The 13,822-nt window shown below is 45.5% G+C and overlaps 1 long non-coding RNA gene across 1 annotated transcript; it reads left to right on the forward strand.

Moving 5' to 3' along the window:
* The first annotated feature begins 676 nt into the window (after positions 1-676).
* Positions 677-12,794, forward strand: LOC106999101 (uncharacterized). Its single transcript, XR_003731146.2, has 3 exons — positions 677-791; positions 1,392-1,496; positions 7,744-12,794. It is a non-coding gene; the product is annotated as an uncharacterized LOC106999101 (long non-coding RNA).
* Positions 12,795-13,822: the final 1,028 nt, after the last annotated feature.

Raw genomic sequence — 13,822 nt, forward strand, 5'->3', positions numbered from 1 at the left:
TGTGCACTACCATACCTGGCTAATTGTTAATTTTTTTTTGGAGATGGGGTCTTGCTATGTTGCCCAGTCTGGCAACATGGGATCCTCCAACTCCTGGCTTTGAGGGATCCTCCCACTTCGGCCTCCCAAAGCCCTGAAAATTACAGACGTGAGACACCATGCCCAGCCTATATTGTTGCATATTTCTTCAATTGTGTTTTCTGGTCGCTGGAGGTCTGTTTCTTCTTGGATTCCCTGCACAGTGTTCCACAGCTGCTCCACGTAATCTGCCCAAGACTTCTGCTGCATTCAGTTGAACACACAGGAGGAAACTTCACTCCCCAGCCGACCACACAAAGATCGTTCTCATCCCCAGGGCAGCTGCTCTCGCCACTCCACCCGCGCCCTGGATGGCTCCAGTTGCTGTGAGCGCGACCACCCGCCGCGTGATTAAGAGCGCTCCGGGCCGGGCAGTCTCCCGTGGGAGTGGGGGCGTGGGTGAGTGCGACGGAAATCCCGCCTTCCGGCGCCCGCGCTTGACCCTGGCCTCAGAGGGTGAGCTCCAAGTAGGAAGATAAGCAGGATTGCGGGAAGCGGGAGAGCCCGGAGGACTGCGAAGCGCTCGTCTTCACCATTGGCTGCGCCCGCGGAGCAGCCTCGTTGCGATTGGCCGTACGCGGGGGGGCGCGGGAGTCTCGCCTCGGCCCGCCGCTAGGGCAGTTAGAGGCGCGGGGATCCGGGCTGAGCCGGCGGCTGCTGGGAGGCTGTGTCCAGACGCCGGCGGGGCCAGGCGGCCCGGCTCTGCTTGTCCGGTCCTGGTCTGGGGCACCGGGGCGGCGGGAGGCGGAGGCGGTGCGGGCGCGGGGCTGGCGGGCGGCCGAGCCTGGGAGGCAGGGGTGGGCGCGGCGGCCGCACCGGGGCCTGCGCGGATAGCCCGCGGGGCAGTCTCGGGACTCTCTCCATCTCTTAAGTGGTGGTGGCTGTGGGTTTTTCTGCAGGCGATCGTTTTGAGTAATTTGTTTCACGCACGCGCCGTGCTGTGGGGTAAATGCTGCTTTCATGTGTCCGTTGAAACGGGGGGTTTCCTGTCGTGTGTGTGTGTACCTTTTGCATTTGAGGGCAGATGACATTGTGACTTGGTCTCCTGTGACCGTCCATTCTCAAGGTTTCGCCAGCGTGGTGCGGAAACCCGGCCCACCCTGCTTACCTTGGAAGGAGGCTTTCCCTTCCCCACCTCCCTTTCCCCTCCATCTCTTCCCTGTTTCCCTCTCTCCCCTCACTCCCGTCCCCCAGCTCTTCTCTCCCCTCTTGCTGTTCTCTCTCGCTCTCTTTTTTCTGCATTAAACATTTCGGGAGTGTCTTTGTAAATTATTAAAAAGCGTTAGTTTTTAAACATGTGTGTTTACTTGCAGGCCTGAGAACCGGGAGGACGCTGGAGAAAAGCTGCCCTCCGAATGTTTGTTTGGCTGCCCAGGCTCCCCTTGACTCCAAATGTTCCGTTGAAAACAGATGCACAGGTGGGGTTTGCCATGTCTTTTTCTTGGCGTGTTTCTGCTTCCATGTTTAAATTTCTCGTGTAAGGCTGTTTTTTTTAGGGCATGTAAGGGGAAGTTAGTTGTATCTTCCTATGTTAGAGGAGCAGGTTTATTTCCTCCTATAACTTAAAATGTAGCAGTCTTGGCCGGGCGCGGGGGCTCACGCCTGTAATCCCAGCACTTTGGGAGGCCGAGGCGGGTGGATCACGAGGTGAGGAGATCGAGACCATTCTGGCTAACACGGTGAAACCCCGTCTCTACTAAAAATACAAAAAAATTAGCCGGGCGCGGTGGTGGGCGCCTGTAGTCCCAGCTACTCGCGAGGCGGAGGCAGGAGAATGGCGTGAACACGGGAGGCAGCGGAGCTTGCAGTGAGCCGAGATCTCACCACTGCGCTCCAGCCTGGGCGACAGAGCGAGACTCCGTCTAAAAAAAAAAGAAAGGTAGCAGTCTTTATGGCTGTTTTTGTAGATTGTGCACGGCTGCCTTTTAATTAGGTTCTTGCAAGTGCACTACCCTTGAGATCTATTAATAGGCAAAATTTTTTTCCTATTTATTATTACTGGCTAAGAAATCTGCCACACTCCTCACCATATCATGATGACTGTTATTTGTTACTGATAGTATTTGAGCTGTTTAGTTAACTGTGGAGGGGAAAATTGGAGAAGTCAGTTGCAGTAATTATGGCCGAGAGAAACTCACTCATTTTATGAGGTCTTGTGTTTGTGTTTCTGGAGAGACAAGAGTGAGTTCAATTGAGCTGTTTGTTTTGTATTTGTAACCAATACAAGGACTAAGGACAATTGTGTTGAAACCGAGGTCATGATGTTAGGATCTTGAGGGCTGAAGGTTCCAAATCAATGGTGTGTATATAGAATTCTATCTGACTTGAAATTTCCCCTTTCTGGACCTCCGGATGCTGAGGCTGACAGTGTCCATGTGACAGTGCCTTCCCTGACAGGAATCAGAAACCTTTTTTTTTTCTTTTTTTTTTTTTGCACGTGTCAGTAATTCATTATATTTTTAAAACTTTTCACCTCTTCCTCCTAGTTTTCAAATACTGATTTGTAAATAAATTAAAACATTTCCCGAAGTGTTTTCTGTGAAAGCATAGTTGCAAAAGATACTGAAAGAAAAGTACATGGAAAAATCCGAAGTATATGTTTTATTCATTACATTTGATGAATTTTTTTGTTGTAGTTTTTTCCTCTCGAGAGGGCGTCTTGCTCTGTCGCTCAGGCTGAAGTGCAGTGGCTTGATCCTGGCTCACTGCATCCTCTGCCTCTTGGGTTCAAGCAGTTCTCTGCCTCAGCCTCCTGAGTAGCTGGGATTCCAGGTGTCCTCCACCTCGCCCAGCTAATTTTTTTTCTTTTTTTTGAGGTGGAGTCTCGCTCTGTCGCCCAGGCTGGAGTGCAGTGTCACCATCTCAGCTCACTGCAAGCTCCGCCTCCCGGGTTCACGCCATTCTCCTGCCTCAGCCCCCCAAGTAGCTGGGACTACAGGCGCCTGCCACCACACACGGCTAATTTTTTGTATTTTTAGTGGAGACAGGGTTTCACTGTGTTAGCCAAGATGGTCTCGACCTCCTGACCTTGTGATCCACCTGTCTTGGCCTCCCAAAGTGCTGGGATGACAGGTGTGAGCCACCGCGTCTGGCCCTAATTTTTGTATTTTTAGTAGAGACCGACTTTCACCATATTGGCCAGGCTGGTCTTGAACTCCCGACCTCATGATCCGCCCACCTCGGCCTCCCAAAGTGCTGGGATTACAGACGTGAGCTTCCACGCCCGGCCCATGTTTGATGATTTTTTTTTTTTTGTCCTTTGTTCTTGTAAAAATCATGGTTAGAAAGCAGAGTATAATTATTCTTTACATGGATCCCAAATGATTAGGGTTTGTAGGGAGGTTTCTTTTGGCATTCAGTAAATGTTTTTATTTTTAGTGTGGAATGTTGTGTGTTTTTTATTATTAGAAATTATTTATAGATTTATACATATCAAATTCCATTCTTTTTTGTTTGAGACAGAATCTCACTGTCTTGCCCAGGCTGGAATGCAGTGGTGCCGTCTCAGCTCACTGCAACCTCTGCCTCCCGAGTACAAATGATTCTCCTGCCTCAGCCTCCCAAGTAGCTGGGACTATAGGCACCTGCCACCATGCCCGGCTAATTTTTGTATTTTTAGTAGAGATGGGGTTTCACTATGTTGGCCAGGCTGGTCTTGAACTCCTGACCTGGTGATCCACCCACCTTGGCCTCCCAAAGTGCTGGGATGACAGGTGTGAACCACCGTGCCTGGCCTCAAATTCCATTTTTCAGACTATGAGTATTTTATTTTATTTTCTGAGACAGGGTCTTGCTCTGTTGCCCAGGCTGGAGTGCAGTGGTGCTGTCTTGGCTCACTGCAACCTCTGCCTCCCGAGTTCAAGGGATTCTGCCTCAACCTCCCAAGTAGCTGGGATTACAGGTGTCCGCCACCACACCTGGCTAATTTTTTTTTTTTTTTTTTTTTTGAGATGGAGTCTCGCTCCGTCGCCCAGGCTGAAGTGCAGTGGTGTGATCTCGGCTCAGTGCAACTTCTGCCTCCCGGGTTCAAGCAATTCTCCTGCCTCAGCCTCCTGAGTAGCTGGCATGACAGGTACCCGCCACCACTAACCTCCACCTCCCTGGTTCAAGCTATTCGCTGCCTCAGCCTCCTGAGTAGCTGAGATTACAGGCACACGCCAGCAATCCCGGCTAATTTTTGACTTTGTTGTAGAGACAGGGTTTCACCATGTTGGTCAGGCTGGTCTTGAACTCCTGACCTCATGATCCACTCACGTCGGCCTCCGAAAGTGCTGGGATTACAGGCGTGAGCCACATTTTTAGTAGAGATGCGGTATCACCATGTTGGCCAGGCTGGTCTCGAACTCCTGACCTCAAGTGATCCTCTCACCTCGGCCTCCCAAAGTGCTAGGATTACAGATGTGAGGTACTGCGCCAAGTCTAATTTTGTATTTTTAGTAGAGATGGGGTTTTGCCGTGTTGGCCAGGCTAGTCTAGAACTCCTAGGTTCAAGTGATCCTCCTGCATTGGCCTCTCAAAGTGCTGGGATTACAGGCCTGAGCCACCACACCTGGCCAGTGGGAGGTCTTCCTTCCCTTCTCTCCAGCATTCTATAAGCAATGTTTTTGGGCAATGTGTGTTCAATTTTCTCTATATATACTTTGAACCCTACAGTAGTGAAAGGAAGAGTAGACAAATATTGAAGCTGATATAGTGTGGTCTTTGAGCTGCTGGTGCTAATTATTGTTTTCATGGCCTTCAATGACTTCATCCTGCTTTTGCTGTTGTAAAGTGTTCTAATTTATGCTCCTGAGAATAACACTTGAGGTGTACTTGGGGTTCTTGTCTGCTTCCTGGTGACTGTCGAAGCTTTTCATCTTGAAGAAGGGAGATGACCAGTGTTCCAGTGTACTGAGTTTAAAGAATTTTGCATTTTTTTATTTGTAAAGTTTATAGCCAGATGTAGGATAGGGGTGACATGCTTTCTCTAAAGGGCCAAATAGTAAATATTTTAAGCCCTCAATGGACCATATGGTCTCTGTCATAGCCATGGGCACTTGCAGCTGTAGTGCCAAAGCAGCCACAGATAATACTATGTCTGTGGGCAGGGGAAGTTCATTCTGTAAACTTTATTTATGGACACCAAAAGATGAAGTTCACAGAATGTTTGCAAGTCACAAAATACTGTTTTTCTTTTGATTATTTTTGAATCGTTAAAACATAAAATACAGTGGCCGGGCGTGGTAGCTCACACCTATAATCCCAGCACTTTTGGAGGCCGAGGCAGGAAGATCACCTGAGGTCAGAAGTTCGAGACCAGCCTGGCCAACATCATTTGGATGTACCACGTTGTGTTTATCCATTCTGCTATTGTAGGACCTTGTGGTTGTCGCCATTTTTCTTTCGCGATTGTATTCTTGCTATGAGTGTTTCTGTACAGTTGTCATGTGAATGTAGTTTCCATTTCCCTAGGATAAAAACCTAGTAGTGGGAAAGTTGGGTCATGTGCTGAACTGTTTTCCAAAGTGGCTGATTTAGTTTGCATTCCCACTGGCAATCTGTCATGTTTCTGTTGCTCTGTGTCTTAGTTAGCTCTTGGTGTTATCAGTGATTTTTAGTTGAGCCATTCTAACAAGTCTAGTGGGATCTCATTGTGGTTTAAATTTGCATTTCCGTAATGGCTAACGATGCTGAGTATCATGTTCTTCTTTGCCACTCTTGTATCCTCTGTGAAGTTTCTGTTCAGATCTTTTGCACGAAAAAGCTGTATCATGGAACCAGTAAAATAACCAAGGAGAGGTTGATTAAAGTTCTGTTTATAACCCCAGAAGATTCCTGCCCTAGGGATATGGGATGGCTGAACATAGGATGCCGACACTGGACAGATGAAATAGCAGTTTATTAGTCACGCGTGCTCACAGCCCTGGAGGTGGGGGTCACCGCATGCCACACGGGGGCTGCACTTGGGAACAGAGTGAGCCACCAGGGGCTGTGGGAGGCACATTTTATAGTAAGAAGAGGGTGAGATGACCTTGCTTCCATAGACAGATGTGATTGGCTTGTTTGAATAACTCTGGGCCGGCAGGGATGAGCAGGTTGGGGTCGGCTGTCTGTGATAAGGAGGGTTGTTTGGTTTGGGACGTTATCCGTGGGAGCAGAGCTCGGAGGAGACCTTGTGGTTAGGCTATTTGAGGCCTTCTTGATTTTACCGACGTCAAGGCAGCACATAATATTTAGTCTTAATTTCAGGCCACACAATACCTTCTTCTATATCTACTTTCTGTGGCACTTTTCAAAAGGTTTTTGTCCTTAGTGTTTAGCAGCTGATTACGATGTGCATAGTCATGGCTTCCTTTGGATTTATGATGTGTGGGCTTTGCACAGATTCTTCCATCTGCCTCGGTTTATGTCGTTTGCTGAACTTAGGAAGTTTCCAGCCATTAGTTCTTTGGATATTTTTTTCAGCATTGTACCTTTTCTCTCCTGTTATTAACCAGTGGGGTCTGTGCTAATTCTAGGTAGTTAGTTTCAGAATTGAATTGCACTGTGGGACACATAGCTGGGTGTCCCAGAGAACTGGAGAATTGCCTGGTGCAAAAGTCCACCCATTTGGTGTCAGAAGTGTTGCAAACAGAGGAACTGTTTCCTTAGAGATTTTTAGATACTCATTATTTGTAATCTGGATAGGATATCATGTCTTCCACCGATTTGGATACATTTTTGTAATTATGTTGTTTAGACGGTTAGTAACAGCCTTGTGTGATGGAACGTGTTTACATGTCAAGATTAAGGTTACTTCTCTCTCCTCTTGGCTGACTATGTAAGGAGTTTCATGACAGTTGTTTTGATGGAAACTTCACATTGTCAGTGGCCTAAAGTCATTGTTCTCAGCTTTTCCTTTGTGTCCCAGTGCTCTTGAGTTATGCTCTCACTGATAGCGCCCCTGCATAGCAGTGCTTCTCAGTTGGCAGTGGAGTAGGGCCTCGTAAGGAGTTAAAAGATTTTTGATTTATACTCCTGTTCTACACCCTCCCTTTCCCCATGGATACACAAGCATTGGGCCACACTGAATAAAGCAATTGATGTGAAATTGAAGTAGGTGAATATCAAAGACTAATTTTCTCAGTTGTGAAATCTACTAGGAAGTTAATGAAATATCATTTTGGAAGACATGCTTTAAGTAATTTGATATATTGGTTTCTTTTCTTTTTTGAGACAGAGTCTCGCTCTGTCACCCAGGCTGGAGTGCGGTGGCACAATCTCAGCTCATTGCAAGCTCCGCCTCCCGGGTTCACACCAGTGTCCTGCCTCAGCCTCCTGAGTGCCTGGGACTGCAGGCTCCCTCCACCACGCCCGGCTAATTTTTTGTATTTTTAGTAGAGACGGGGTTTCACCGTGTTAGCCAGGATGGTCTTGATCTCCTGACCTCATGATCCACCTGCCTCAGCTGCCCAAAGTGCTGGGATTACAGGCACGAGCCACCGCTCCTGGCCGATATATTGGTTTCTTTATGAAAATTGTACTGGATCTGTAACAGATATGATTGATGTATTTTATTTTTAAGTTGTCAAACATTCAGTTAATGATGTGTGTTGTAACTTTTCGGGGAGGGACATTTGCAGAGACTGACTAATGGTATGACATTCTGAAAAGCGGTTACAGATTAAAAATTTTTTATTTTTGCAGATGATAGGGTGGAACAAAGTGGAACAAAGAAAGAAGATCTGGATGACAAAGAGAAAAGTGATGAAGAAGAAACTCCTGCACCTGTATACAGCGCAAGTCAATTCTGCACAGCTGGTTATGGGGCAAGCAACCAGATAATCTTGTGCGTTTTGACACTTAGGAAAGCTTAATCTGACACTCCTTATCTAAATAACTTGGATGGATTATTAGTATTTTTGGTAACAATTTTTTGTTTTGTTTTTTTTGAGGCAGAGTCTAACTCTGTCGCCCAGGCTGGAGTGCAGTGAGACAATCTCAGCTCACTGCAAGCTCCGCCTGCCGGGTTCATACCATTCTCCTCCCTCAGCCTCCCGAGTAGCTGGGACTACAGGCGCCGCCACCACGCCCTGCCAATGTTTCTGTATTTTTACGAGGTTTCACCGTGCCAGCCAGGATGGTCTCGATCTCCTGACCTTGCAATCCGCCCACCTCAACCACCCAAAGTGCCAGGACCACAGACATGAGCCACAGTGCCCGGCCCACTGTCCACTTTCAAATGGTATTACACTGCCTGAGCCGCGGGGCAGTGCTCTGACCACAGCTTCCTGCTTCTGACCTGTTCTTGGTTGGTTGTGTTGCTGTATCATATGTCCAAGTGAAACATGGTATAAACCCCACAATATGCTGTTTTTGTTTTTGCTTTAAATAGGCAATTACATTTTTTCTCCTCAAATTCGAAAAGAGAAAAAAAAGTCTGGTTTTTTTGAGACAGAGTTTTGCTCTTGTTGCCCAGGCTAGAGTGCAATGGCACGATCTCAGCTCACTGTAACCTCCGCCTCCTGGGTTCAAGCGATTCTCCTGCCTCAGCCTCCCTCACAGCTGGGATTACAGGCATGCACCACCACGCCCAGCTAATGCTTTTGTATTTTTAGTAGAGACCATTTCACCACATTGGTCAGGCTGGCCTTGAACTCCTGACCTTAGGTGATCCAGCTGCCTCCACCTCCCAAAGTGCTGGGATTATAGGCGTGAGCCACTGCGCCCGGCCTCTTTTTTTTTGGAGATGGAGTTTTGCTCTTGTTGCTCAGGCTCCAGGCTGGAGTGCAATGGCATGATCTTGGCTCACTGCAACTTCCGACTCCTGGGTTCAAGCGATTCTCCTGGCTCAGCTGGGATTACAGGCATGTGCCACCAAGCCTGTCCAATTTTGTATTTTTTGCTTAGAGACAGGGTTTCATCACATTGGTCAGGCTGGTCTCGAACTCCTGACCTCAGATGGTCCACCCCCCTCGGCCTCCCAAAGAGCCACCGCGACTGGCCAAAAGTATTTTCTGTTCACCTACATGTTTACCATTTTGGGCCCATAAGGTTTTGTTTCTATCCCAGCTGCCTTCTGGTATCATTTTCCTTCAGTTTGGAGATGCCCCTTTACCATTTCTAGATCTGCTGGCCGAGAAGTTTTCAGTCTGTCACGGTATCAATTTTGGCTTTACCTCTGAGTAAAGGTGTTCCTCTGTCGGAAGCTGGTAACGTGAAAAGCCCCAAGTGTCAAGACTGTCATGGAAAGGTCCCTGTCCATGTTTTTGTTCCAGTTGGTGATCAAACACATTCCAAATCCAGTGAGGAATTGTCACTGCCACTGCCTCCTCCACCACCACCACCACCACCACCACCACCACCACCCCCATCACCCCCACCACTGCCACCCCCTCCTCTCCCTGCTCTGTCCTCATCCTCTCAAGCTGCAGCTCATCAGAACTTAGGCTTCTGGGCTCCAGTGAAAGATGACCAGCCACTTCCTCTAGTGTGCCAAGCACCTGCTGGGAGACCCCGTGACTCCTTGGAAAGTTTTCCATGTCCAGGATCTACGGACGAAGTGTTGGCCTCCTTAAGGCATGGCAGAGCTCGTCTCTGGAAGGTGGAAGTGCTGGCGGTGTGCCCTCCCCACGCCTCAGTCCATGAGCACATTCTGGCTGCCATAAGGCAAGGGGTCAAACTGAAGAAAATTTACCCTGATATTGGCCCAAACCCCAGCAGCAAACCAACCACCAGCAGACACACCAGTGACCTTGAGAGGAGCATCAAGGCCGCGCTCCAGAGAATCAAGAGGTGTCTGCTGACTCTGAGGAGGACAGCGATGAGCAGGACCCTGGCCAGTGGGACCGTTAGGCTCAAGTTTGACAAAGGCACTCGCCACGGTAGGCTTGAATAAAGTGGGTGAGGCTAAGACCTATTGAAAAGAGCACTAACAGGGTGCTGGTGGACAGGACACATAACACCCCGGAAGACCAGCGGGGCCTTGTGTGGGATGCTGCAGCTTTTTTTTTTTTTTTTTTTGAGATGGAGTCTCGCTCTGTTGCCCAGGCTGGAGTGTAGGGTTTCACTGTGTTAGTCAGGGTGGTCTCGATCTCCTGACCTCATGATCCACTCACATTGGCCTCCCAAAGTGTTGGGATTACAGGCGTGAGCTGCTGTGCCTGGCCTTTCTGTTTTTTTTTTTCTTTTGAGACTGAGTCGCACTCTGTCCCCCAGGCTGGAGTGCAGTGTCACGATCTGCCTCCCGGGTTCAAGCAATTCTCTGCCTCAGCCTCCTGAGTAACTGGGATTACAGGCACGCGACACCACGCCCAGCTAATTTTTGTATATTTAGTAGAGACAGGGTTTCATTTTCTTGGCCAGGCTGGTCTTGAACTCCTGACCTCGTGATCTACCTGCTTTGGCCTCCCAGGGTGTTGGGATTGCAGGCATGAGCCACTGCACCTGGCCAATGCTGCAGCTTTTATGTGACACAGTGACTCTTAAAACTGGGGAGGGAAGTAGGGATGAGAGTTTCATACATCAGCCCATAGGTGGGGTGTCAAGACCCGTCGAAGTGTCACTGGCCTAAGAGAAGAGCACTTATTTCTCACCATGGGTGATCTAGAATTGTTCCCTGATTCTGAAAGAAGTTTACTGTACTCTGGCAAGCAGCACTGTTAGACTACTGACTGTGGCCTCCTGTGCATATGGAATAGTGATTTCTCAGATTTACAGGTTTGAATGTGAATGTTATTTTATCAATAATCAGAATAAATTGCTTATATTCAGGAAAAATACCAATTGTGCACATACTTTTGTAAAATTATACATAAACACTTTATTTTTTATGTCATTCTAAATAATTTTTTGGATGTTTCTATTTCCAAACTTTTGATAATATATAGAAATATGATTGATTTTGTTTATTGGGTTTGAGTACAACCACCTTACTAAACTCACATATTGAGTATTTTAATAGGTTATTTTGAATGCTTTTACATAGACTGTTATGTTGTCTGAAAATAAAAACAGGTTTATTTCTTCCTTGCTGATGTGGATGTCACTGATTTTTTTTCCTGCATTACTGATCTGGCTAGGACTATCAGTATAAAGTTGAATATAAGTGGTAAAAGAGCTGATTTCTTGCCAGGGACCCAGCTTTTAAATCAGTTGGAGAGTCGCCATTAAGTGTAATTTAGTGATAGTTTTGTTTTTGTTGTTGTTGTTTGTTTTGTAGATGCCCTCTATCAGCTTAAGTTCCCTTCTTTTCTCATTTTGCTGAGAGTTTTTATAAAGAATAGATGTTGAATTTTGTTAAATGCTTTTGCTGCATCTGCTGAAATGACGTTTATTCTTCATCTACCTAATAATGTTGCAGTTTATATCTGTTGAGCTTTGAATGTTGAACCAGCCTTGCATTCATGGTATAACTCACTTGTTTGTAAAGTATTTTTTAAAAAATATTGCTAGATTTGGTTTCTTAGTATTGTATTTTTATATTTGTCTTCATGTGTTTGTTTTTTTTCCTCACAAGTACCTGTACCCCCCCTTTTTTTTTCTTTAAAGAGAAATGATAATGAGAGAGATTGTCTCTCTTGAAGTTCTCAGTGCCTGTGCATTGTGCACAGCTAGCATCATGACAGAAACTTCAGAACCAGAGCTGGCTTCTAGGCAAGGCTGAATGGGGTAAAAAAAAGAAAAACAATAGGATTATTTCTCTACATATGCTCCATCTTACAGAGGCCACATTCCTGGTTCTCTAGCTAAAAAGAGTAGAAATTTTGCACACCTGGGTTAGAAAAAAAAAAAAAGAATAGCCATTAAACCCACCTGTTACAGGTCACTATTGGTATTTTGATTTTGCTTTCAATCCATCTGTTATTGTTTACTTTTAAGAGTCCTTGATAGTTGCTTTTTATGTCCAGAGTTTTAATTTCAATCAGAAGGAGAAATAGGCCTTGGTGAGCACGCTTGGTCTTGGCTGGTGCCAGAAGTCTATACTCAAATATTTTAAAATAATTTTTAGTTGAATAACAAGTTAGACCTGTGCTCAGCTTTCTCATTGTTTTCCTAAAAATAGAAAAGGTTTTAAATACTTTAACCACTAAATTATTTAAAGCAGGTTTAAAATAAACTCCCTCATTTTGCCGATTGTATTACTCTGTTCTCACACTGCTAATAAAGACATACCCAAGACTGTTTAGACTGGATAATTTATAAAGTAAAGAGGTTTAATTGACTCACAGTTCCACATGGCTGGGGAGTCCTCACTATCATAGCATAAGGTGAATGAGGAGCAAAGTCACATGTTACGTGGTGGCAGGCAAGAGAGAGCATGTGTGCAGGGGAATTCCCCTTTACAAAACCATCAGATCTCATGAGACTTATTCACTCTCATGGGAACAGCATGAGAAAGACTTGCCTCCATGATTCAGTTACCTCCCACTGTGTCCCTGCCACAACATGTGGGAATTATGGGAGCTAAAAATCAAGATGAGATTTGGGTGGGAACACAGTCAAACCATGTCTCCTATATACATTCACACTAGCATTTTAATTTTAGGACTAGTTCTATGTTACTATCTGAATTAATTTTTCCACAATTTTGTAAGGAAAAATAATGCTTTCTTTGAATTTCATGTGTAGATGATTTTTTTAGTTTTGTATCATTTTGTCCAATAAATTCTGAAAATCTTTGTATTGACAGTGTGTTATCTGTGCACAACCATCTATGTATAAGAGCACTCGATAAAAAGAATAACAAGGAAAAAGCACTGGATCTGTATTTATACAAAACAAGCTACCAGCAGAGCCCACTGGGAGTGGTCGTGACATAGTCAGGAATGTTATATTCACAGGTTGTAGATCTGCATATGAGAAGAGGGTTTGCAGATAGCAGATTCTAGAAAGTTGCCTAATAAGACAGTAAATGCAGGTGTTTAAGCACTGAACAAAAGTAAGCTGCTTTAATTACTCGTAAGAGGGAAGTACAAGTCATTATTACATCTGCTAATTTACAGACTGTAAGATACACTTTAACAGCAGCAGTAAGTAAACTCTTCATAAAAGTTAGACTCTATGACAAATCCCCTGCCTTTCTTCTTTGGCAGCAGTGCCTTTCTTTTTAATGGCTGGTTTTGTTTTTAGAGATGACATCTGTCACCTAGGCTGGAGTTCAGTGGCATGATCGATCACTGCAGCCTCGACCTGCAGCTCACATAGTCCTCCTGCTTCAGCCTCCTGAGTAGCTGGGACTACAGGTGTGTGCCACCATGCCTGGCTATTTAAAAAATTTTTTTGTAGAGATGGGGTCTCAGGATGTTGCCCAAGCCGGTCTCAAACCTCTGGACTCAAGCACTCCTGCTACCCAAAGTGCTGGGACTATAGCTGTGACCCACCACGCCCAGGCTAGTGAATATTTTTGAAAAAAGAAACACATTACCCTCCCTTCTTAATCACTTACTTACAAAAACACGTTTTACTGTTGATCTGTTTTAACTAATATTTTCTTTCTGCATAAATAACACATTTATACATTTGTATGTATACATATATTTATAATGTTAAAATTGTGTTTAAGTGTTGTTTACTAAACAGGATAAAATTTTGTTTGGAAAATTGAGATGTGAAATTTTATCTAGTTAATGTATAGTCCTTTCCCTTATGGTGTCCAGCTCTGTGCAGGCTCTGCCTCACTCCACATTATGTAAATATCAATTCATATTCAAATGAATATGAAATTTAGCTTTCAACATTTGCCTTTTCAAGTCATCTTGAAATTATTGTGGTAATATTATTTCCT

This window comes from Macaca mulatta, chromosome 7 (assembly GCF_049350105.2).
Source record: "Macaca mulatta isolate MMU2019108-1 chromosome 7, T2T-MMU8v2.0, whole genome shotgun sequence".
Classification (NCBI taxonomy): domain Eukaryota; kingdom Metazoa; phylum Chordata; class Mammalia; order Primates; family Cercopithecidae; genus Macaca; species Macaca mulatta.